Source organism: Eleutherodactylus coqui, chromosome 4 (genome assembly GCF_035609145.1).
Source record: "Eleutherodactylus coqui strain aEleCoq1 chromosome 4, aEleCoq1.hap1, whole genome shotgun sequence".
In the NCBI taxonomy this organism is placed as follows: Eukaryota; Metazoa; Chordata; class Amphibia; order Anura; family Eleutherodactylidae; genus Eleutherodactylus; species Eleutherodactylus coqui.
In genome coordinates, this window is record NC_089840.1 from 125,097,620 (window position 1) to 125,123,501 (window position 25,882).

Sequence of the window (25,882 nt, forward strand, 5' to 3'; positions counted from 1 at the left end):
TTATAAGACCTTGACTGGAGAATGAAGGATTGAAATAATAAGCAACTACATACATGTTTGCTCCAGGTGCTGTGAGTGCCACAGGAACGCCACACCAGCAACACAGGGAGGTGGAGAGAAGAAAAAAAAAGTCAGCCTGTATCCTGAGATATCTGGCGCCCATCTTCTCATCCCCAAGTAACAAAACAAAAACCAGGGGTTTGCAGTTATGCTGTTCTGGCTGAGGAATGAAAAGCAGTGTGTCCATTAACGTAAGAATTTCAATTGCAATACAATGAGGGGCAGTATCAAAGGCTCATCTAGCCATAGAGGTTGTCTTCTCCTTTTGTAAAGTGGCTCCCACCAGCTCAACCTACGGCACCTTGACTTGGACCAGTTTCTACTTGGCCTCCAGAAGGAAATCTGAAACTGCCAAAGCCATGACTCTGCTGCAAAGTTCGTGCGAGCATTTCATATTTTCTGATGTCATTGTCGCTGACAGAATGGTGCGTGAAACACATGGCTTTCTCAAGATGATGTCTACAGATTTCAGGTACAGGGTCATCTTCTTTCACCTCCATGGCAGCAGGATTTTTCTGCATCTCCAACTCTCTTCTGATTTAATTCTCAATGGATTCACGGATGGCCAACTTACAAGTCCACTGACAGATCTCAGTCAAGTCAGCACCAGAGAAACCATTGGCCATTTTAGCCAGGAAGTCAAGATCCACATCCTTGGACACTGGAGACTTCCTCAGGTTTGCTTTAAGAATAGCAATGTGGGACTTCTCATCTGGGAGTGGGATATAGATGAGCTGGTTCAGACGTCTAGGATGCAGAATGGCTGGGTCAATCATGTTGGGTCTGTTGGTGGCTCTAATGATAAAGACATTCTTTTTGGTAGACACTCCATCCATCTCAGTCAGGATTTGGTTGATGACTCTGTCATCAACTCCACCACCATCACCAATGTTACCACCATGGGCCTTGGCTATGGAGTCTAATTCAACAAAGAAGAGGACACAGGGAGCAGCCTGATGAGTCTTATCAAAGATCTCTCTAATGGCTTCGGATTCTCCAAACCACATCATGAGCAACTCAGAGCTTTTGATGGAGATGAAGTTGGCCTGGCATTCATTGGCAATAGCTTTGGCTAATAAGGGTTTACCACATCCAGGTGGCCAGCAAAACAGCACACCTTTAGATGGGGTCATACCACACTTCAAGAACTTGTCTGGATGTTCAAGAGGATATTGTACCAGCTCCTGCAGCTCCAAACCACCAATATCTTCCCAGGTGACCTGTGGCACTTCAACCACCGTCTCACGCAGCACTGATGGATTACCTTGACAAAGTGCAGACCTGAAATCGTCCATTGTGACAGCCAATTAATTAATTACTTCAGCATCTACAGTTTCATCCCCCAAGTTGATGAGGTGTATCTTTTTGCAGCTAGGTTGGAGTGCAGGCTCTGAGCACAGCGCTGCCAGATCAGCATGAACGTGACCCTGAGTCCCATTGGCAATCTGTTCTAGATCAACATTATCTGCAAATTTCATGTACTTTGTTTCAATCTGTAGAATTTGCAGTCTGCCAGTAGCATCAGAAATTTCTATATCGACTTCCCTGTCAAAATGTCCGAAACGTCTAAGGGCTGGGTGTATACTGTTGGGTCGGTTCGTGGCAACCATAACAATGTCATGTGCCCTTTGTTTCAAGACATCCATAAGCATTAACAGCTGGGACACAATTCTGCGCTCAACTTCTCCATGTGTCTTCTCTCACTTAGGGGCAGTGGCATCCAGTTCATCAATGAAAATGATGGCAAGGACATTCTTCTCAGCTTCTTCAAAGGCTTTGCGCAAGTTGCTTTCGGATTCACCGGCCAATTTACTCATAACCTCAGGACCATTAATGAAGAAGAAGAATGCACTGGTTTCATTAGCAACAGCATGAGCAATAAGGGCTTTTCCAGTTCCTGGCGGTCCATATAGCAAGATACTACGAGGCAGCTTCACACCAATAGCCTTGGAAAGTGCCAGGTGTCTTAGTGGAAGCTGTACCATCTCCTTGATTTGAGCCATCTGCTTCGTACAGCCGCCGATATCATCCTAACCCACTTCCTTCAGAGATTCCTCATCATCCTCCCATTTAATAGGCTCTCCTTCACAATGAATTACAGTATCTGGGGCCACAGTACAATATGGGCTGGGATCCGTCTCCACCACCTATAACTCCATTGCACGTATTCCTCCATGCACAATGAAAATGTCACCTTTTCTGATAGGTCTGTAAGCTTCCAGGAAGTGAGGCTTCAGATAGACTTTAAACAGGTTGCCAGTGATGCCCTTCATGATGTCATGTATTGGTTAGACATGAATGCGTTTTCCATGCTTGACATCTGAACATGGCTGAATGCTTATTACATCTCCAAGCCATACCTGCAGGTTATTACGTACAACCCTGTTCATATGAATCTTCTCATCTGAGCAGGTGTCATCAGACAGGACAATGCACACAGCTTTTACCCTCTTCTTTTCCTTCAGAAGCACAGTGTCCTCCTGGAAAAGCTGAAACTCATCAATTTTGCCATGGGACATGGAGACAATGCTGTTATCTTTATTGATAGCCTCATCTGCATTCAACCGGTTTGGTTGGCTCTTTTGCTTAAGAATTGCAGTGGATAAAGGGACTTTTAGATAGGATGACTGTCAGGCAAACAATTCCTGACACTCGTCCTTGCACATACTAGCTCCCATGCACTTGCACAGGAGCTAGTATCGTTAGCTCTCACTGGGGGGGCTGCAGGAGATTTCTCTCCTCTCGCTCCCCCGCCCCTCTCCATTGACATAACACAGTGGCCGTTTAGTACTGAACGGACGCTATTTACACTGAGCGATGAGTGATCAGCTTATTGTCCATCGTTTATGCTGCATAAATGATGAGGGATGAGTTTAACTATGACAGTGCAGTATAAATAGCAGCCGTTTAGTATTAAATGGTCACTATGTTAACTGAATGGAGAGGGGCGGAGGGGAGCAAGAACTGAAATCTGCTCCTGCCACCCCGCTGTGAGTCAGGGATACAAGCTCCCGTGCAGGAGCATTGTAGCAGGTATGTGCAGGGACGAGTGTTAGGTATCATTTGCCCAACATTCATCCCGTCTAAATGGGGCTTTAATCAGTTAGGTTATTACATTATTTGTTTATGTATTGATTTCTGTTTATCATTTATCAAAAATAATAATATTGCAGGAAAGTATAGACCTCTTGTATGCTTAAATAATACAAATATATTTGCAATTTTCTGTTAACAAATAATTACATTTATAACTACTGAAAGGGACCTGTATGTTCCATTTTATGTTGCCTCTTCCAGGTCTTTCAACCTGACGTTTTGTAACCTGCATTGCCAATTTGAGATGTAGTCAATACAATAAGATTGATAACATAAAAATACCAAACCTAACATTGCAGAATCCTTTGAATATCAATAACTTTATTGCATAGTTACTAGTTTTCATAGACATTGGGTTGAAAAAAAAATATATTATCACCATGTTCACCTTTTCTTCAACAAAAGCCCAAAATAATCCTCCACTTCTAACAATGATTAAGAGCAAGACATAAACTAACAATCAATAGAAATAGACTTCAGGTATCTTACCAATGCTGTCCTTCAGAGATTACCACTTTCTCAATTGAAAATTATTGACCTATGATATATTTATTTGGCAGAAATATACAGTTGAATGCAGTAGTTTAGACACATCTGAGCAAATAATATGTTTTATTGATTTTCTAAGCAGCATAAAAGAGAAGTTGGTAACTGATTGCTCAGAACGTGGATTTAAATAGAGCGCTGCAAAGTTCCTGTGTGTAGTTTCAACTGTTTGATAACTTTTTTGTTACTTAAAAGCTAGAAGGGCTGATACACATATCTATATGTTAGATCCATGTTATATTGTTACTCACAGAACCACCATATGGAGGCAAATGACTGAATCAAATGTAAGCGCCATTAATATTCATTGAGATGATATGTAGTAACCATGGTCATAAAGCCAGAAAATTGCTATGCTATAGGAAGAATAAACAGGGGTATAAGGTATTATTGGGTTTAAAAAGGACACACAACAGCAATACAGCCACCAGAAAAGGTTTATGTATTTTGTATCAATTGACTTTAAATGGTTTGTCTTATCAAGACTAATAGGGCCTAAGGATGGTATATGGCGGGATGTCCCCCACTTCCTCCCAGGATTCATCTCTATGAGCAAAAGTGAACCACTTCTAAGGGGTAACAGCTGATCTCCGAGGGAGTCCAGGAATCGGAATGGTTGTGATCACTTTGGTTGCAAATGGGGCTGTTTTAAAAGAAAGGGTTATATTGTCAAGAACAATAAGAGCATATCAAGAATAAAGAGATTGCCAAATATGAATCATATCTCTCTTTCCATTTTACAATTTGTTGTAATTTTCCCTAAGTGAGAAAAAAGAGGAAGATGGGAGCAAATCCTAAAATAAGGATATTCGCAAAGATCAATTCTTTGACTCTTTCCCCTTTAGGTTTTGTTTTAATTTTTCATAAGTGAGCAGAAAAAAAAAACCAAATGAGATTCATACAATTACTATAAAGCATAAACCCAATCTACGGAAGAGTTAAAATGACATTATTTCTAAAAACAAATATGTCTATTGGGGAATTGTCTCTCAAGTTTTCCAGCTATTATTCCTCAGATTACTTAACCCATGGGAAATTACTAACCATATGCCAAAATTTGAAGATTAACATTATCAGTGTAATTAATTTCCTTATTTACGTCATCTTCAGTAGTGTGAGATGAATTCCAAATGTTAGAAATATATCTGACTATATATTATAATACTGGTGATAATTGAAATTTACATACACAGTACCCTATTGAATCGTCTTTTGCTGTCATCAAAGTTACTTTTTAGCACGAGAGAAATGATGATGGTCTTTTAATAACTATTTCTTGTAACACTAATTTCAGAAACAATTCAAGCTTTAAAATATGAAGTCATTTATTCCCTGTACGACTATGTAACCTTTCTGTTCACTTTGGAATAAGAATCATTCATTGTAATGAGTTTGCGAATGATAGAGAGGTTTTATAATGCCTCTGTACAGTACTTTGTTTTGTTTTCTGTTAAATGGATTTTATGTGCTTTACTAGTGTATTGTATGATTTATTGAGAGATATTAAGCCTCTTCATTGTGCTGACTAAGGTGGGTCCCAAAGGCTAGACCCTACCAATCAAATATTGATGGCTTAGCCTTAGGAATGTTGAAGTCTCGGAAAACCTCTTAAGGCCGGTCCAGCATCACATGACTAGATTTGGATTGTGAAATCTGCAATCGTCATCTGCATAGATTATCCGCAGCATTCCGCATCCATTAACCCTTTCCAATCCACTGTCTGACGTCTGAAGACATTACGATTTAAGGCTGTACAGCTCCGATGTTGGAAGACATCCGTCCGGGCTCTCTTACTGTATATTGCCAGCCTCTCTGCTGTCGGAGCCTATCCAACGTGCCACCTCATGCAGTACTGGCTTTAGCCAGCAGATAGCGCCGTTGTATAACAGCAGAAAAAGAGTAAACCCCCTAGGGAAACCAGGATACAAATTGGATTGGAAAGGGTTAACAAGAATAGAGCATTCGCATGTCCTCTTACATAAGCGGACAGCGATTGCGATTTCCAGTCGCGGAAATTTAATCAGAGCATGCTCTATTCTTGTGCGGATTCCACACAGATGGCTTCCATTGATGTCAATGGAATCCTTCCGAACCTCGGGCCATCCCGCATCACGGGAAAACGAAAGCGTTGAAAATACATCTATACTGTGCATGTCCGACGGTGAGCTGCCGGGTCCATCTGCAATACAGATTTAAACATTTCCGCGTGGATGTTGGCCACAGTCAAAGCTGGATTCCACTGCGAGCTCCTGCATATGGAATCCAACACATCCACATGAGACCGGCCATTGTTAATGCTAGGGATTTAGCAATAATTGCCAGAATGCACCTGGAGATGTAACTTCACCCTGGCTATTATTGGTACCTCACAAGCACTAGCGGAGGCTGACAACGCTTGTGCATTAACACCGTTAGCAGTTTTAAACTAATAAGGGCTTAAATAAAAATAAAACATATTAGATATTTCTAATTATCCTGCTTGGGTAACTTTATGGATGGTGTCACTTTATGCACTGACTGATATTTACTGATTGTTTATGGTTCTCAACGTGGAATATTTGCCAAAACCACAATATTTTCAGCATCCTAAAACAAACAAATCTCATAAAAAGTAGAACTTCCCTTGCAGGTTGATAAGGCTTTATATCAATCAAGGCTAGAACACTGTCCGATCTTTAAGTTGTTAATTATTCATTATAAACACAAGAAGTGCAATTGAATCCTAATGAGATGTTATCAGTTTAGATTATGTGCAACATTGTATCATAGCTGCCTGTTAATATGCATCTCTATTGAGAACACAAGATGACTTTGTATGCATTCAGCTGACAAGCACTTGTCAGGCTCATTGTGTGTGATGGATTTTCCAGTTTTATTAACGCAATTTAAAGTTTGTGAACAAAATTAAATTATTGAACACTTTTTTTCATATTAAGCCAGCAGAATATGCAAACATTTATAAATCAAATGACCTCATTAAAGAAGAAGCTGCCCCGACAGCCTCTCTGGATAATTTTAATTGGCTTGAGCTGAGCAGATCTGATCACAGGCATTATTAATAGTGAGTGGCATCACCTCTAAATATAACGACCAGGTGGAAAGGTCATTCTCATAACATTATTTCCCAGTAGAATGTAATTACAAAGCAAACCAATTTTGTGTTTGGTATGGTAAGGTTGAAGGATAGGACTTCAAAATTTTAAAAGCTACTACTAACGTGTTCCACAATACATTGTTTCATTTCAGAGCTATAGGCTCATGTTTCAGTTTTTTTCCAGTATAACACTGAACTGAAATTAACATAAAGAAAACATGGGGGCAGATTTAATAAAGTAGATGATTATGTTTTCCCTCGTAAAAAAATGGCTGCTTTTACCATTGACCAGAAGCTTGCTCTAATTGACACACTAAAAACTTATTTATTTTTGCCATGTGTATATAAACAAAACAAGTGCATATATTGGGGCAGATTAATACTGTATTTTAATACTGTATACTGGATATATCCGTCATGGGTCGCCAGAGGGACTATGGAGCAGACTCGGGAACTAAGCCTATTGCACAGCTGATGGCTATGAACTGTTTCTTACAGCTGACTGCTGTTGCCTCTTTTGAACCACACATTTAGGCTGGATTCACACGAACGTATATCAGCTCAGTTTTCACGCCGAGCCGATATACGGCGTCCTCATCTGCAGGGAGGGAGGATGGAAGAGCCAGGAGCAGGAACTGAGCTCCCACCCCCTCTCTGCCTCCTCTTCGCCCCTCTGCACTATTTGCAATGAAAGGAGGCGGGGCAGGGTGGGGATAAGTTCTGAGAATTAGCCCTGCCCCCGTTCCGCCTCTCCCCATTGCAAATAGTGCAGAGGGGCGGAGAGGAGGCGTAGAGGGGGCGGGAGCTCAGTTCCTGCTCCTGGCTCTTTCACCCCCCCCCTGCAGATGAGGATGCCGTATATCGGCTTGGCGTGAAAACCGAGCCGATATACGTTCGTGTGAATCCAGCCTTAGACTACAACAGAAAAAGTTTAAAAAATATGAATTACCAGGTAGTAAGTAGTCTATGGTAGTGAAGGTTTAATGGTAATTTCCTTAGAGAGACACATTAGTAGAACCAGCATTTATATTTACACATACTTTTACTGTGCTTCCCTTGCTGATAGAGTGGGTGGACAGGTAGATGTAAATTATATCTCCTTTGTCTGCAAGCCCATTGCATTCAGTAGACTATTCAGATATCAACTGTTAGGCTGAAGGCCCTTTTGCATGCAATGATTAACTCTCAAAATTTGTCCAACCGGACGAAAATTAGTGATAATCATTACATGTAAATGCGAGCATCATGCATTTTTTGTTTGAACGATGGATTTTAGTTCACCTAAAATCCATCCTTCAGCCGATCAAAGACTGAGCAAATGCATTCCATTTGCATGTATTTCGCTCATCTTTCAAAGGACTGCAGGATGTTCTCCCCGCGGCATGTTTACACTAGCCAGGAGGAGAACAAAGGAATGTGTTTGCAGCTGCTAAGAGAACAATGGAATATGTCAGCAGCTGTTTGCACAACTGGGTGTGTTTTTAAACACAAGCTGGGCTGTGCAAACAACTCTTAGATGTCCTTTTACATGCAAATGAAGATGATATGTAAATAGATCACTTAATCTTTCAGGGCCCTTTTAGACTGAACAACAGAATTATAGTTCAGCTAAAGGAATCACTCATTATATCTTTAATTCATAACATTCTCTAACTACAGTAGCTGTTTGAAATAAAGAAATCTGTCAGTATTTCCTGCTTCCCATGAATCCTTGACATGTTCTATTTCTGTACTGGTCTTGCACAGGCCCGCACAGAAATGTCAGTAGTGCTGGGCCAGCTCCGCTCTGCGCGTGCGATGGCTGGCCGGCAGCCGGCACATCACAGTGCCGGAGCCGCGGGAGCAGGTGAGACCCGCACTGGTCCCTGCAGAGGCGTGGGTCGGATCCCGCTGTGAGAATTCTCGCAGCGGGATCCGACCCGGCCATCTGCAGGCGGCCATAAGCATGTTGTATTAAATATGTATTTTGTTGGTTGCTGTGATCTTTTAATTCAATTTTTTTATATAATTAATATTTATTAATATTTTCACCTTTTTTACTACCAAAATGGGACTTTCATTTGAAGAGGTTAACTGGGATTAAATATTGATGACTTGTCTTGTCTCCATAGTCACAGCATTGAGGTGGCTAACTGTTTAGAGTTTTCTCTAATCCCAACAGTTGCAGCAGAAGTATGGCTGTATATTACAGCCATCTTCCAAAGGTGATTGCATGGGCCAAGTGGCAGTGCCTTTGCAATCACCTTGATATAATAGTGCGTGTCTCAACAACCATAAGCTCTTGATGTACTATTATGTCTGGGTGCAGGAAGAGATTAAAAGGAAAATCCAACATAAAACAATGAAACACATCATAGTGACATATCAAAGAATGTTATTAGTAGGGTCAATGAACTTGAAAGAAATACAGCACAAAACCTAAAAAACGATCCTTAAAGGGGTTGTCTGGGGAACTGCAAGATAATAGAAATATAGCTTTGTTTCCTCTGGCATAGTGCTGCAGGATAATTGGACACTTACTACCATGTTTCCCCACAGAGTACAGTTGATTGGACAATTTTAAAGAACCCAACAGTTCCAGAAGAAAAATTTGTCCTGAGACTAATTGGTGTTTATATTACCTTTATTCCTGTAAAGTTGCTGATTCTCCAGTTGTTGGTGCACCTTTCTGGTGATCCAAGATGTCCACGGTTATCAAACACTGCATGCTGCTTTCTGATTGTCCAGGGTTGCTCGCATGAACCAATCAGAGCAGTTTCTAGTGTCTAAGACTACCGATGCATTACTAATGTATATTGTGCATCCAATTTTCAAAGAGGTAGCACAGTGACCTTGGATCACCAAAGCAAAGCCCTAGTAACCAGCAAATCAGCGGTTGTATGGGAATAAAGGAGGGCACTAGGTAATATAACCCCTCCCTCCAGCTCCAAGACAAAGTGTTATACCAGGATGGGGGTGACTTTAGTAATGTATTTATATAAGGTTGTGGAATCCCTCAAAATATCTATTTATCTATCTAAGTGCTAATGACCATTTGTCTGTGAGTGTGTGTGTGAGTGCTTCACATGCTCCACCCCTGTCAAATGATGGTGACGTCATCACAGGTCCTAAAGCATATAGAAAACTCAGAGCCTGACAGCAGCCGTGTGCTCACAGGACCTGTGATGATATCACCATCACGTGATCAGTCACATGGTCTCTGAGCTCCACCCCTGATCACATGATGGTGACATAATCACAGGTCCTAAACCAGCAGAGCCTGATGACATGCAGTGATGTCATCACAGGTCCTTCATTCCTGTGCACTAAATGAGGGATTACAGGTGGACTACATCCCCATAAATCCCCACGGCCTCAGATGCTATGGATACAGCAGTCCGCAGTCTGGCAGTTTGTAGCTGGTTTCGAGTCAGCTGGGCACCTGTGTTGAGACTCCAATAAATGACACATTAGAAATGTACACATACATAGCTGGTGGTGCATATTGACCCACAACAGCATTGAAGCATAGTCCTTCACTGATATCTTAACCTAATCACCTTCGCCTTCATCTAATCATCAACTGTTGTCCAGTGTTAAAACTAACCGTCACTGTCCTGCAAACATGTCACCACAGAGGGTTTAACACCGCCATGAAGCTAATGCAGCCTAAACACAGCAGTAAGCCACAATTTCATCTCAGCCACCAGCTGAAGTTTATACATCTTGTGCAGCAGATATGTGAAAGTTACAAGCGAATATGTCTCCTCAGCGAGCTGCTGAAGTTTGTAAATCACATGCAGCTAATATGCGAAAGCATTGACCCAACATGTCTCCTCAACAAGCTGCTAAAGTTTGTAAAGCACGGTTTGCAATGTTCTGGAAAATTGTAAATAATGCCAATAGTCTTCTATTTGCACGGAAATATTTGTATCAACTCCAATTCTTTACAGTGTAGATCAGTAAGTGGTGCATCGCACTACCAGAAACACTGGTTGTATCCCTTCGGAATGTTCACAGGTTTAAATGTTGCAGTATCAGTATTGCTATTTTGTACATTTACTGGGGTTTTCTTATTCATAGGTGTTTGTACCGTTCAGCAAAACTGCAAATAATGGCAATAGCTTACTATTTGTACAGAAATATTTTGACATACTCCAATCCCTTTCACTATATATTATTCTAGTAAGTGGCACATTGTGCCACCAGAAACACTGGTACTATAAATAATACTAATAACTGCTCTCATATCTATCTATCTATTGCATCAAAATCTATCCAAATATAAACCAATCTGTAAACCCAAATTCAGTATTATCATCAAATATACAGGTTAATATGTACATTGTTTAAATAGCTAGAACAGATCCCTGTTTAATTGAAAGCTTTAATGCCTCTTCGAAAGAATCTTCTATTTGACATTTCCACTAGGAAATGACATACAGTATATACAGAAAGATGATACACTGCATCATGCAAGGTGAAATAAAATGTATCATGAATTTATTTGTACTGGTGGAAAACCTGCAGTATATTTATTTCAATCCAATTACACTACACGTTTAGGATTTACAGTTACAAACGATATCAGAGAATATTCCACCATGGAAGAAGTCCAATTTACCAAGGTTATAAATAAATTACACAGAATGAAACATTTTGGAAAGGTTATATTGAGAAGAACAGTAAGAAGATTTGTTTAGCTTTTGATTGAATACTTCAGCAAATAGGCACCAAATACAGAGTCATGTCAGCAGTTAACTTTAGTGTGAGATCTCTTCAGTAAAAGTCGTTGTAAAGTCATGGTAATGTGATACATTTCAAATAAAAGAGGTCAGCACATCCATTTACTACAGTGATCTATTGCTGGGAAGGATAATTTTAAATATGAAAATGAGGTTCATTTTATTCATCTGTAAGAGGATTCTTAATATAATATTAGACACTGTACCTCCTAGAAACTAAAGGCCCTTTTACACGCAACGATGAATGCTCAAAATTCGCTGAAAAGCCAGCTTTTGAGCGATAATCCTTGTGTGTAAATGTGCGCCCATCGTGCACTTACCGCGCACTTTTCCTCTATCACTGACTTCGGGTCTGCACGAAATCCTTGTCCCTCAGGACGATAAGATAAGACAGACCGCGCACTGTGTTCTCCACAGACAGCGTTCTTTAACAGCTGTTACCAGCCGCTGTCCCGCTGTTCTCTAAATACATGCAATGAAGTACTAAAGGGCTGATTTAGCCCATTAGAGCCTATGAAAAAAGATCGTTCAAAACTGTCAGTTTCTGATGAATTTTGAGCGATCATCTGTGTGTGTAAATGCAGCTTAATATTACCACGGCATAGCACCTGCAGGGAAGGAGCGTGACAGTACCCCATTAGGCATTTTTGAAGCATTTTTCAAAGTAGTTTTTCCAGCATTTTTTACGCAAACACAATGCAGCCAGATGTTACCTGTGTATGAATAGTGAGAAAGGAAACACATTACAAGCAATGTGCTTTATCTTTGGTGGTTTCCTCACTTTTGTTGCATCACATTTTTTTCAAAACACAGCCAGTGTTCTAGGTGTAACTTTTTTTTTCAGAGCTTCTTTGAAAATTTTTCCGTTGGAACAAAAAATGCTTGAAAAAATGAATGTCTGCATAAGGCTAATTTTACACAGATGAGTGCGATATCAGACCGCAAAACAATGTGGGGGAAAAAGTGCTCATGTGTATGACCCCATTCAAAAGAATGAGGTCTATATTTGTGTGAGATTTGAGCATCTTGCAACGCACAAATCTCACACAATTTTCTTGGTTGTGTGAAATCGGCCTGACAAAGCCTTCTAACAAGCTTGTAAAAAATCCATTAAATTCACAGCATTTTTTTTCCAAAGCTAAAAAGCACAAATAAAACTGTGTGAAGAAATTCCTAGGTATTTTCCAATTGTCAATTAAATTGGGAAGGATAAACACAGATCAAAAATGAGCCATACTAGGGGTGTCCTGGGCTTGGAGCAGAATGGTCGAACACTAGAATCCTTCCAGGCCTTCATTAAAAGCGACACCAAGCATCAACCCTCACCATCCTAATAGCCATCTCCTGCCAGCGGAGATTACCCAGAGGCTACCCAGTAATGCCCCGCTGCAGAGAAGGTCCTGCTCACAGTGTGAGCTGCAAGCAGTGGGAAAGCCGCTCTTCTCACTCACCTTTTTCTGCTGAGGCTTCTGCGCATTCTCCGGCCAGGACTCCAGAACAGTCCCGAGATGGTACTTCTGTGCCTCTCACTTGTGCCCTGTGTCACATGACTCAATAGGTTTCTAAGAACCAAATGGGCCATTACAGACATAAGTCAATCTGATACTGGACACGTACCATGGTCAGACCATGCTCATGTGAAGGCTATGGGCCTAAAAAAATATATATATATATTTCATCCTGTCTCCTATGAACATCTTTGATATACGCTTGTACATTCATGTGTTGTTTGCACAGCAAGATTGCATTGTTACAGGAATAGAAATATAGAATAGTGCTCAGCAAAAGTATATATAACTTACTTTCTTTCTTATCTTCTGTTACACTGTTCAAAGGTCAGTGTGCAATAGTGTCCAGTAAAGACAATGCTTTAATGATTAACTGCTGTTTTTGTAAAAGCATATGACTGCTTTAATCCTTGAATGTAGAGAAGGCATTCAATAGGGTTCACTGGGGATATCTGTTCCAAAAGCTGCAGAGATTTGGGCTTGAGAGCCCTATCGTATATGCTATTAAAGCCCTATACTGTTCCCCTTCAGCAACAGTGTTGATTAATGGACTCCCATCGAAGCCATGTACTATATCAAACGGCGCAAGGCAAAGATGCCCCTATCACCTCTGATCTTCTTCTTAGTTATGGAACCATTGTCAAAAGATATAAGAAATAATCCAAATTGTGGAGGCATAGAGGTGGGCCCAAACTCAAATAAAATAAATCTTTTCGCAGATGGCACTATATTAAGACTCACAAACCCGGCGACCATATTAGCAGCAGCCACTAAATAACTAGACAAATTTGGCCTACTGCAAGGTTAACTCCGCAAAATCATTGATGATGAGGGGCAATGTGACAATAAAAGCACAACAACTCTTGTCTTTCAAATTCCCATTTCCCATTTCAGTGGTCCCCCCATTCAATTCCTCCTTACCTTGGTATATTATAAATCCCCGACATATTAACTTGGTAAAAACGAATTTCTACAAACAATTCGAAAAGGACTTGACAGGCTAGCCTCTTTGGAGCTGGGATGGATGGGCAGGATCATCCTTTACAAGATGCTTGTAATCCCTAAAACCCTATATTATTTAAGGACACTTCCAATCCCTATACTATCCATAAGCAAATGAACTGTTTCATCTGGCAAAATGCAAAACCCTGCATTGCCTATTTGATTATATCCAAAAATAAAAAACAAAAATGGTGGATTAAGTCTGCCTAATTTCCAAAATTACCACAATGCATACTTGATAGATCAAATTAAATTTCTAAGTGCTGCAAACCCTGACCAAACATGGCCATCACTAGAATTTCACCATCAACGAGTATTATATTGGCAGTCATATTTTATGGCTTTATCTAACTTACCTAACCATTTAACCCCTGCAGACACTCTCCCACTGCAGGCGACCATAATATCATGGAAATCCTGCTTCACGAGAGACCTCTTATCTCAAGGCAACCAGATGGCTTTGATCCCTGTGTCAACACTTATATATCTTTAATAATCCTTTATTCCGGATTTTTACCTAGATAGTCTATTGAACACTGATATTAAACCAGCTGCAGAATTTTATCACAATGAGCAACTCTTGCCATTGTCTTCAATTTAGGAAAAATTCAGAATTCCTCCTTCCAAATTCTATACATTCTTTCAAATTAGAAAATTCCTTTACACAAACTCAGTAACACATGTTCATATACCATCGATCTTAAAAGACAAACTATCTAGAACCCTCAATCAGTACAAAAACACAACAAAAGCAATATGTTAATTCTTCTCTAACTACCTTTCTTTTAAAAAACATTCAATTCCTGAAATGGGAGGCTGACTTTGTATGCCAAATTCCCATACAAGAATGCCAAGTTACTTTAAACTGGGCCATAAAATCCACCGCATGCACCTCTCACTTCAGACAATACTATAATTACTAGTTAGATGGTAATTAAAGGTTTCGCATATTTGTGCTAGTATATCTCCAAACTGTTAGAGAAACTGCAGTCTTTTAGGGTCTCTGCTCTATATTTTCTCAAGCTTTCCCCGTATCTCTACCCTCTGAAAACACATGTTCCAACTAATAAAAGTATTTTCCCCTTTTTTAACTTAAAACAAGCCCAGCCTAGCTATTTTATTGTTGGCGATAGATAGTTTCCTGATGAAATGCAGAACCATTATATGCCACATATTATATGCAACTTGTCTCTCAATTGCTCACAACTGGAAAAGTTCTAACACTTCTCCTATGGTGGAAATAACTTCTATAGTCTCAACCAACTGCACATATGAAAAAAATGGTGGCAATTCAGAACGGAAAGCTAAATTCTGACATATCCAAGTGAAATCTATGGCTGACATATTTTTCCTCACCTATCTAGCTCATCACTCGCCCACTAGTCCTCCCCTGCGGTGGTCAGCCCTCCACAGGCAATGTGTACTTAGGTAGATGGAGAAACAAAGGCGCCAGTTCCCGATGCTCACTGTTGCATAGCGTCCACTCAGGACTTATAGCTGCTTGCAGGGGGAGGAGGAAGAGTATGACGTTGCAAGGCCAAGACAGGGAGTAGGGTGTTGCAGAAACACAAAATGGCCGCACCATCACCATCAGCTACTATTAGTTACAGCAGCAGCAAAGTCAGGCCCACAGCGATCTCTGTTCACAGAACTTCTGCAGCCTGGAGATTCTTTGAAACTGCAGGGGATGACAGAAGAGTGGTCATCTGTAAGATCTGCGGTAAGTGTTTAAAATGTGGCAAGAATGTAAACAACCTCAACATAACTTGTGTGAATAGTCATGTGAATTTACACCACTTACTACCTTGGAGAGCCCACCTGGGCCAAATGGCCTCACCCTGCTGTCTCTTCCGCTGCTGTAGCTGTCTCTTCCTCCATTTCCCTCCCTGTTTATGCAGTAGCCTCTGAACACAGAGAGGTAGTTTTGTGCAGGAACTGCTACTTCAGGCCTCTTCTCGGCAATTGAAGAAAAATGGGAAATAGAGAGCAGAAGTTGAACCACCACCATCACCACCACCTTCTGCAACATTTACATCTACCCCATATTCCATCATGTCCCAGTTCAGTAGCCAGCTCTCCATCCTCAGCTATGGGAACGTAAAAAAAAAAAATACCACCCCAACCATCCACAAGGACAGAGCCTGAATGAAAGCATTGTACAGCTGTTTGTAATAGAAATGCTGCTCTTCAGGCTCGTGGACACAGATGCCTCCCGCAATGTGATGCTCCATGCTAACCCATAGTACCAGATGCCAGCCACCATTTACTTGCCAAAAAAGCCATTCCTGCTCTACACCACCATGTGAGTGATAACGTTCCTCTGCAAAATGCACGCATGATCCTGCAAGCATGGCCAGGACATTACAGTGTATTAATAGCACACTGGATTAATGTCTTACAGGTGGGGCATTAAGTCAAAAGTGGTGGTCCACGTTTCATGGTACTCTTAAGACTTGTGAGACATTTATTCGTGTCTGTGCCCTCCTCACCTTCCTCCAACTTCTACTTCTTCTCTTCCTCAACCTTTCCATACAACCTTTCAATACCCTCCACATTGCCACAAATATCTGCATGTGAGAAATGTGGTAAATGGTAAGAAGCTATCCTAAAACTCAGATGTTTAGGGGAGCATAGCCACATCACTGAAGAGCTGCTCACTACTCTGTAGGCCCAAGCTGACATGTAGATGACCCCACACAATGTGAAGCAAGGCAAGGTCATGTGTGACAATGGAGCCAACATTCTGGCAGCCTCTCACATTGGAAATCTCACACATATAAATTGCCCGACTCATGTGATGAACCAAGTAGTGCAGCACTTCATAAACAATTACCCAGGGTAATTTGCTCCTGGAAAAGGCCATGATAATGTGCTCACACTTTTGGTGTACACACACAACTGCCTCTCGACTACCACCTAACTGCTTCATATGGGATGTACCTACATGGTGGAATTCCACATTGCATATATTGCAGAGGCCAAGCCAGCAGCAGAGAGTGATCATGGAGTACCACATGGTGTATGTCATTAGCAGGCGCTGTATAGAGGTCAGCTACATGGGGCCTGTGGAGTGGCTGCAGATCAAAGATGTTTGTGCCATGCTTTGAGAAAACAACAAAAGTGGTCAATTGTGATAACGCAGTGATCAGTATGTTTATTCCTGAAACACATGATACAGGGCCTCAGTGAATATGACATATTGTTGTCACAGAGTGAGGAGAAGGAGGAGGATTAAGGGATAGCAAGCTTCCAACTGTTTGGCCAGTGCACCATTACTTAACACCATAGGTAGGGTAGCTTTGGGTAAGAAGGGGACATCTTCCCAAACATGTTTCTCCACCCATGGGAGAAGTACAGAGAAGGAAAAGCAGGAGGAGGAAGAGGAGGGGATAATATAGGTCCAGAGGCAGGGAGAGGGCTACGCAATGTTCCTTCTATCCATCACTAAACCCAGTTATTCTACATGGATGGCTGGACCCGCAGGAGAACACTCTTAGGTCTGTGTGTGTATATATGTGCTATGTGATTGTCCTCAGCACGAGAAACCAAGTAATCTTGTAGATATGATACCTTTTAATGGCTAATAGAAAAACATAATGTTATAGCGAGCTTTTAAACCTACTTAGGATTCCTCCTCAGACTTAAATGGAATAGATCCAAAGAGGTATATATAATAATAATCTTTATTTTATAGCACCAACATATTTGTACAGCACTTACAAAAACAGGGTGATACAGAAAGACAAAAGTACAAAAATACAAAAACCACGGTTACATGTAATAATCAGTTGATAGAAACAGTAGGGGTGAGGGTCCTGCTCCAATGAGCTTACATACTACAGATAATGGGGTAATACAGGAGGTAAAGGGTCTGAAGATGTGCAAGGTATGGTGAGGTGGAGAGTGAGGGATGCTATACACATAAACAATGGTCAGACTTAAGCCGTATGGTGGCTGAATCGGTATGATTGCAGGGGGCGGTTGGTTGATGGTGGCTAGCAGGGATTGCAGTCACTAGGACAGGGAGCATGTTATCAGGCAGAGTACAGAGGGGTTTGGTTTAGGAGTGTTATGCCTCCCTGAAGAGGTGCATTTTTAGGGCACACCTGAAGTTTTGTGAGCCAGGGATTGTCTGGATAGCACCTTCCAGAGGACTGGTGGTGCTCTGGAGAAGTCTTGGAGGCAGGAATGAGAGGTTCAAATTAAAGGGGCACTCAGTCTGATTTCATTTCTGGAGCGAAGGGCCCGGGCTGGGTGGTAGATTGAGATGAGTGAGGCAATGTAGGGCCGCACAGTGATATGGAGAGTTTTATGGATGAAGGTAGTGAATTTAAATTGAATTCTATTTTTAACGGGCAGCCAATGCAGTGACTGGCACAGGGCAGAGGCGTCTGAGTAGCGGCTGGACCGGAAGATGAGCCTGGCTGCCACATTCAGGATGGATTGGAGAGGGAAGTGTCTGGAGCAGGGGAGGCCGATCAGCAGCGAGTTGCAATAATCAGGCTTAGAGTGGATGAGGGCAACAGTGAGCGTTTTAGCATGTCTGCAGTGAGAAAAGGATGGATTTTTTCAATGTTCTTGAGGTGCAGCTGACATGATCAGGCCAGAGATTTGATGTAGGGGATAAAGGAGAGATCAGAGTCGACTATAACCCCAAGACAGTGGGTGTGCTGTCTGGGAGTTATGGTGGTGACACACACTGAGATGGAGATGTCAGGATGACGTTGGTTAGTAAGGGGCGGAAACACCAGTAGATCAGTTTATGAGAGGTTTAATTTTAGGTAGAGAGAGGACATAGTGTTAGAGACAGTGGACAGACAGTCGGTGATGTTTTGAAGGAAAGGTGAAGAGATGTCACAGGAAGCGGTGTATAACAGGGTGTCATCAGCGTAGAGGTGGTATTGGAGGCCAAATCTCCGGATGGCTTGTCCAATAGGAGCTATGTAGATGGAGAAAAGGAGGGGGCCAAGGACTGAGCCCTGGGGTACCCCAATAGCAAGAGAAAGAGGAGGGGAGGTAGAACCAGCAAAGGAGACACTGAATGAGTGGTCAGATAAGTAGGAGGAGAACCAGGAGAGAGCAGTATCCTTTAGGCCGATGGAGCGAAGAATACTGATGAGAGAAAAGTTTGTGGTTAATAGTGTCAAATGTGGCAGAGAGGTCGAGGAGGATCAGTAGGAAATAATCACCCCTCGATTTGGCTGTCAGGAGGTCGTTTGACACCTTTGTAAGGGTAGTTTCTGTCGAGTGTAGGGGGTGAAAGCCAGACTGTAGGGGTTTGAGAAAAGAGCTTTCTGATACATAGCTTTTAAGGTGGGAGTAAACCAGGCGTTCTAATAGTTTGGAGATGAAGGGGAGATTTGAGATGGGTCGGTAGTTAGCAGCATCAGTCGAATCAAGAGTCGGTTTCTCTAGCAGTGGGGATATGATGGCATGTTTGAAAGAGGAGGGAAAAATGCCAGAGGTCAGAGAGAGGTTGAATATAGTGGTGAGATGGGAGATAACCACCAGGGAGAGGGACCGGAGAAGGTGTGGGGGGAGAGGGTCGCTGGTGCAAGTGGTGGGGCAGGCAGAGGATAGCAATCTGGAGACTTCTTCCTCTGTTATTGGTCTGAGTACAGAGAGTGAGCAGGAGCTGATAATGATAAGACTAGGGTCAGGACTATGTTGTGTCCATGACTAGAAAAATGCTCCACCACAGGTAATTCTGTCTTTCTTTCCTTAATTGTGTAGCAATGAGATCTCTTCATTGCTCTAAGTTTTTCTCCTGTTTCTCCAACATAAAGGCCTTCAAGAGGACATTTACTGCACAGAATCAGGTACACAACATTGGACGTGGAACATGTGAATATCCCGGGGATCTTATGGTGCTGTTGTGTGTTGGGGATTTTTATCCTGTCCTGATCAGTACGTGAGCAGGTCTTACAGCTCCTTACATTGAAGGGATAAGTTGCTTCTCGAGTGTCAGAGGGAAATGCACTCCTGATTATAAAGTTCCTCAAATTTAGAGGTTGCCTATAACACAGGAGGGGAGAGTCGCAGAATATGATTTTCAGATTTGTGTAGGGTATGATGGATTTTATTTGCAGTTTTCCTTAGTACCTCTAGCTGTGGATTGTAGGTCACTACTAGAGGTACACAATATTTTTCTTCCTTCTCTGTGTAATGGAGTAGTTGATTTCTGTGTATCCTGGTGGCTCTAGTGATTTGGTCATCAATTGAGGTGGGATGGTAATTCTGATTTAAAAATATACTTTTCAGATGCTGTAAATGTTCATCTCTGTCTGCTGGGTTAGAGTAAATCCGGTTGCATCTGATGGCCTGGCTGTAGACAATGGACTTGTAATGTGTTTGGGATGGAAACTACCCCATCTGAGGTATGTGGAACGATTAATAGGTTTTTGGTACAGGGATGTCTATATTGAGATGTTCAAAATTTTTATGATGGTGTCCAAAAAGTTAATTTCTGTATACGAGTAGCTCAATGTCAGATTTATACTGGGGTGAAATGCATTGGATCTCTTGTGGAATTTTATTAGTTCTTGTTTGGAGTTGGTCCAGAAAATTATGATATCATCAGTGTAGCAGAAATAGGCCAATGGGGGCCAGGAAGTCACTCTCCAGTTTTGCCATGAAATGGTTGGCATATTGCGTTGCCTTTTACTGTCCATGGTGGTTCCGGTGAGTTGCAGGTATATCTCTTTGTCAAAGGAGAAATTGTAGCACTGATTCAGAAGCGACCCCATTGGCCTCAAGATGTGCCTGGCACACAGTCAGGCCATCTTTGTGTGAGATGCTGGAGTATAAGGTTTGCACATCCATGGTGGCCAGGATGGGACCATTGGGAAAGGGACCTATGGTTGATAGTTTGTTGAGTAGGTCCATGGTGTCCCGCAAGTAACTGGTTGTATTTCTCACCAGTGGTTTGAGGATACCTTCTATCCATCCTAAGATTCTTTCAGTGAGGATTCCAACACTTGAGATAATTAGCCTCCGTGCGTTGCCAGCTTTGTGCAGTTTGGGAAGCATGTAGAATGCTCCCACCCTAGGGTTCATCCAGTATCAAGTCCAAAAGCTTTGTAGAGCACACAGACAGGCTTCTGATGACCCTTCCCAATTCCCTCACATATTTTTGAGTCAGGTCTTGTTCCAGCTTGGTGTAGTATCTGGTATCCATCAGCTGTCTGTCTGCTTCTTTCAAGACTATAGCGCCACCTTTATCTGCAGGCTTAATGATGATCTGCTTGTTGTTTTTAAGTGCATAAATGGCCCTTCTTTCCTGCACATTCATATTGAATACTTCCTTTCTCTGCTTTTCCAGTATAGTAGACTCCACCACATGTGTAAAGGAGTCTATATATTGTCCAAAGTAGGGTTGCAACCAAAATGGGGTATCCAATTAGATTTCTTCTTGGCCCCTAGTTTCTCCTGTGTTTGGGTTCTTGAAAGTCCTGTCTCCTCTTTGTCATGGAAGAACTCTTTCAGTCTTAGTCTTCTGAAATAATACTCCATGCCTATGTTGTAAAACATCAGGTCATTACTGGGTTACCACATCACCACTACAAGGCCAAAATCACAAATCTCATTCCAGGGAAGAGGGACCTCAAAATGCAACAGCATTAGGACAGACTGTTAAGCAGCTTGAGCAGAGCATTTCTCCAGGGCTGTGAGGATGCATCCATAACGGATCGCAGCTCTGTGGCTCATGGTGGATGAGCAGGAAGCCACAGCAGCACCACAGTCACTGGTGGCAGAAGTCTAACAGGTGTGGCATAGTTTTTCAGCTTGCTGCAGCCTACAGCACAGGCTAGGACTGACAGTCAGAGGCAGCACTTATCCATGATTGTCCAAGAGTATGTCAGTTCCCATGTGCAGAAACGACTTTACATATAGAGTTTATTAGGAAGAAGTTAGAGCATATTAGGACAAGTACTGCAGTGATAGATGAGTTATGTCAGCTGCAGGGAGTTTATACAGTTAGGGCCAGAAATATTTGGACAGTAACACAATTTTCGCGAGTTGGGCTCTGCATGCCACCGCATTGGATTTGAAATGAAGCCTCTACAACAGAATTCAAGTGCAGATTGTAACGTTTAATTTAAAGGGTTGAACAAAAATATCTGATAGAAAATGTAGGAATTGTACACATTTCTTTACAAACACTCCACATTTTAGGAGCTCAAAAGTAATTGGACAAATAAACATAACCCAAACAAAATATTTTTTTTTCAATATTTTGTTGCGAATCCTTTGGAGGCAATCACTGCCTTAAGTCTGGAACCCATGGACATCACCAAACGCTGGGTTTCCTCCTTCTTAATGCTTTGCCAGGCCTTTACAGCCGCAGCCTTCAGGTCTTGCTTGTTTGTGGGTCTTTCCGTCTGAAGTCTGGATTTGAGCAAGTGAAATGCATGCTCAATTGGGTTAAGATCTGGTGATTGACTTGGCCATTGCAGAATGTTCCACTTTTTTGCACTCATGAACTCCTGGGTAGCTTTGCCTGTATGCTTGGGGTCATTGTCCATCTGTACTGTGAAGCGCCGTCCGATCAACTTTGCAGCATTTGGCTGAATCTGGGCTGCAAGTATATCCCGGTACACTTCAGAATTCATCCGGCTACTCTTGTCTGCTGTTATGTCATCAATAAACACAAGTGACCCAGTGCCATTGAAAGCCATGCATGCCCATGCCATCACGTTGCCTCCACCATGTTTTACAGAGGATGTGGTGTGCCTTGAATCATGTGCCGTTCCCTTTCTTCTCCAAACTTTTTTCTTCCCATCATTCTGGTACAGGTTGATCTTTGTCTCATCTGTCCATAGAATACTTTTCCAGAACTGGGCTGGCTTCTTGAGGTGTTTTTCGGCAAATTTAACTCTGGCCTGTCTATTTTTGGAATTGATGAATGGTTTGCATCTAGATGTGAACCCTTTGTATTTACTTTCATGGAGTCTTCTCTTTACTGTTGACTTAGAGACAGATACACCTACTTCCCTGAGATTGTGCTGGACTTCAGTTGATGTTGTGAACGGGTTCTACTTCACCAAAGAAAGTATGCGGCGATCATCCACCACCGTTGTCTTCCGTGGACGCCCAGGCCTTTTTGAGTTCCCAAGCTCACCAGTGAATTCCTTTTTTCTCAGAATGTGCCCGACTGTTGATTTTGCTACTCCAAGCATGTCTGCTATCTCTCTGATGGATTTTCTTTTTTTTCAGCCTCAGGATGTTCTGCTTCACCTCAATTGAGAGTTCCTTTGACCGCATGTTGTCTGGTCACAACAACAGCTTCCAAATCCAAAACCACACATCTGGAATCAACCCCAGACCTTTTAACTACTTAATTGATTACAGGTTAACGAGGGAGATGCCTTCTGAGTTAATTGCAGCCCTTAGAGTCCATTGTCCAATTACTTTTGGTCCCTTGAGAAAGAGGAGGCTATGCATTACAGAGCTATGATTCCTAAACCCTTTCTCCTATTTGGATGTGGAAACTCTCATATTGCAGCTGGGAGTGTGCACTTTCAGCCCATATTATATATATAATTGTATTTCTGAACATGTTTTTGAAAACAGCTAAAATAACAAAACTTGTGTCACTGTCCAAATATTTCTGGCCCTAACTGTATGCAACAGCCCTTCATAGTGATGTTCATTAAACAAATTCTGCAGAGATAGATACTTGCTACATTGCTGCGGAGGGAATAGTATAATGTAACTGTGAATTGTGCAGCCAATGTTTAAAGTATGACTCATTTTGTATATGCCTAATTGTGTAGTTGTTTGTTTGTAACAGACTCTGTTGTGACCCGTGTAGATGTGTGTGTGTGTCTGTGGTCTCAAACCAAGACCCAGTGAAATTGAGGAATACTCTGCACTCAGTCACTGTGCTGGGTGGGGCTTGTGCATGTGTGAGCAAATGCGAAGGCATGCTATACCCCATAGGGTGTTGCCAAGGCAAGATGTAGCATAGTAATATAGTATGTAAGGCTGAATGAAGACAATGTCCATCTCATTCAACCTGTTTTGACCCCCCTTGTTGATCCAAAGGAAGGCAAAAAAAAACAACAATTCAGGCAGATGCCAATTTAGCTCATTTGGAGAAAAAATCCCTCCCAGCTCCATAGTGGCAGTCAGAATAATCCCTGGATCAATGTTTGAGTTCCTACCCAACTCCAAGACCCGGATCAACAACCCCGCTGGTCACCTAATGTCTATATCCTGCAATATCATAGCACTCTAAAAGGATGTCTAGTCCCCTCTTAAACTTCTCTACCGATTTTGCTATCACCATGTCCTCAGGCAGAGAATTCCACAGTCTCACTGCTCTCACAGTAAAGAACTCCCTTCTGTTTGGGTGATGAAACCTGCTTTTTTCTGGACATAGAGGGTGCTATTTGGTCGCCCCTTAGCCGTCTTTTTTTCGGGGTGAAATTCGGTTTATTAATTTAGTTGTCCTTCTTTAGATCCCCTCAAGCACTGCAATATCTTTCCTGAGCAGCGGGGTCCAGAACTGTACACAGTATTCCATGTGAGGCCTGACAAGTGCCTTATATAGTGGAAGAATAATTTTCTCGTCCCTCGTCCCTATACCTCTTTTAATGCACCCCAAGACGTTATTTGCTTTTGCAGCAGCTGAGTGGCATTGATTACTACAGTTAAATCTACAATCCACTAATACCCCCCAGGTCTTTTTCCATCTCACTTTTGCCTAGCAGTAACCCATTTAGTGTATATTGGTGGCATCCGTTTCTCCTGCCCATGTGCATAACTTTACATTTATCAATATTGAACTTCATTTGCCATTTTTCAACCCTGGCCCCCAACTTATCTAGCTCCGTTTGATGTTGCATAGTCTCCTCCTTTGTATTTATTATCTTGTATAGTTTTGTATCATCTGCAAATATTGATATTTTACTGTGTAATCTTTCTATCAAGTCATTAATAAATATATTGTGGCACACAAGCTTTGTTTTTTTTTTGCTGTCGCGGTGCATTAGCATGAGCAGAGGGAGCAAGGTTGAGTATGGTCAAGCCAAAGAGCCACATGGATTGCCCTGAAAGCCTATGCGAGAGGTTGGAAGTAGCAGAGTCATGTGAGCTGTATGAGAAGTCCATGGAGCCGCCTATCTACAGGAGTGGAAGTTGAGGTAGCTCCAGTCATTTTCCACTCTGTTGCTGAAAGAGTCAGTGATACATCCACCACAAGGGCTGTCGGTGGTAAAACCAATGTGGCTTGCAACATAAGTAGGTGACTGTGCGTATTTGAGAAGTGTCATTGCTTTCAGCTGGCTTGTGTTTCTTCTAAAGACTGTAACTTGTTTCTGCAAGGGCTGGCAAACTAAAAAAGGTGTTACAACAGAATTCAGGATTGTGTTGCAGCATTCTGAATCAGTATATTGAGCTTAAATTAATTTACCACTGATTCCCACTAAGTGAATGTATCACGGATTTAGCCAGCAATTAGTCATTGTTCCATCTCTTATTTCATTTGTACGTGAAGTTCCTGAACACACATAGAGCAAGCACATATAGTGCCAGAAAAAATGCATTTACTGCCCTAAAACATTGTTTTTAGTGCTTGAATCCAAGATAATGCATTTAAAGCCCAGAGAGATAGTGTATACAGTGCCAGGATAAGCTACAGGCAACTTTAAAGATGTGGAGATCTACTGTTGTAAATTGTGAGTGTTGTAAATTGCCACTGAGTTGTGATAGGACTATAGGGGGAATGCAGTGTATATAATAAGGGACATTACTGAGATCTTAAAAGACACTCTTCTTGGATGGATATTAGTTTTTAAATTAAATTCTGCACTAGCATACAGATGAATAACAGCAACAAGTACATCCAA

At 41.8% G+C, this 25,882-nt stretch overlaps 1 pseudogene; it reads right to left on the reverse strand.

Annotated features, from left to right (window-relative positions):
- Positions 1-299: 299 nt before the first annotated feature.
- Positions 300-21,321, reverse strand: LOC136626527 (transitional endoplasmic reticulum ATPase pseudogene; annotated as a pseudogene).
- Between the last annotated feature and the right edge of the window lie 4,561 nt (positions 21,322-25,882).